This window comes from Ciona intestinalis, unplaced genomic scaffold, assembly GCF_000224145.3.
Source record: "Ciona intestinalis unplaced genomic scaffold, KH HT001263.1, whole genome shotgun sequence".
NCBI classification, from domain to species: domain Eukaryota; kingdom Metazoa; phylum Chordata; class Ascidiacea; order Phlebobranchia; family Cionidae; genus Ciona; species Ciona intestinalis.
In genome coordinates this window covers 4,933-5,896 of record NW_004191584.1, presented here as the reverse complement: position 1 = coordinate 5,896, position 964 = coordinate 4,933, and positions in this window count along the sequence as shown.

The window sequence follows — 964 nt, the reverse complement described above, 5'->3', positions numbered from 1 at the left end:
AAATCCAAACTTTTGTTTCGGATCATCCATATTTCGAAAGAAATCCGTACGGCGACATAAAAACCCAAAAATTACGTCGAGAAATTTTTCAAGTCCTCCCTCGTTTTGTAAAATCCCAAGCAATGTATTGTCATAAGCGGCCATTATCTTGTCAGAACTCATTGTGATGTTTTAATGGTTTGTTATTACAAATCGAAAATGGTAAAAACTGCTGTATACTATATCTGTATACTATATACTAGAATTTTGAATTATGTTTCAGTAACACTGTAGTACTACTATATGTAATACCACAATAACACAAAAATTAATAACTTTATTCAATGTTGCTTTACAAAAATTAATTCAAAACAAGGACAGTTTTAACGAAAAATGAACAATTACAAAAACTATGATATAACTACATTTTGGGAGGTTGGGTTTGGTCCTATATAAAAACTATAGATAAGATACGACAAAATGGCTGCTAAATAGTAACTACGTAGCAAACGAAATTAAGTCCAATATCCAACTAATAGTGTACCAAAAAAGAATAAATTTCGCCAATAACTATAGCATCATTAGACTCTTATTAAAAAGTATTAAACAACTAGCATTATTCCAAAACCAAATCACTACTGTTTCAGTAACTTTTAACCCGCAAAGAGAGTAATTAACAAATTTCTGACGTGTTTTTCGCCTCCGGCAAAAAAACAACAAACCGAAACTAGGTCTAAGGGAATCCCCTATAGTACGCTGTGTACTTGCGATTGAAAATTAAAGGCATTTATTTCGGAATTTAAAGGGGGCATTTCGTGCGTGTGTTTAGTCTTGTCGTAATATAACATATTTGTAGAACTATTGTTATTTTTGATGCAAAACTCGCGTCTTAAATACACTTATATATAGTAGGATGGGAAGAAATGGGACACTTTTTTATTTCATTTTCCCGTCCCATTTGGTAGTAAACAAAGAATATTCAATG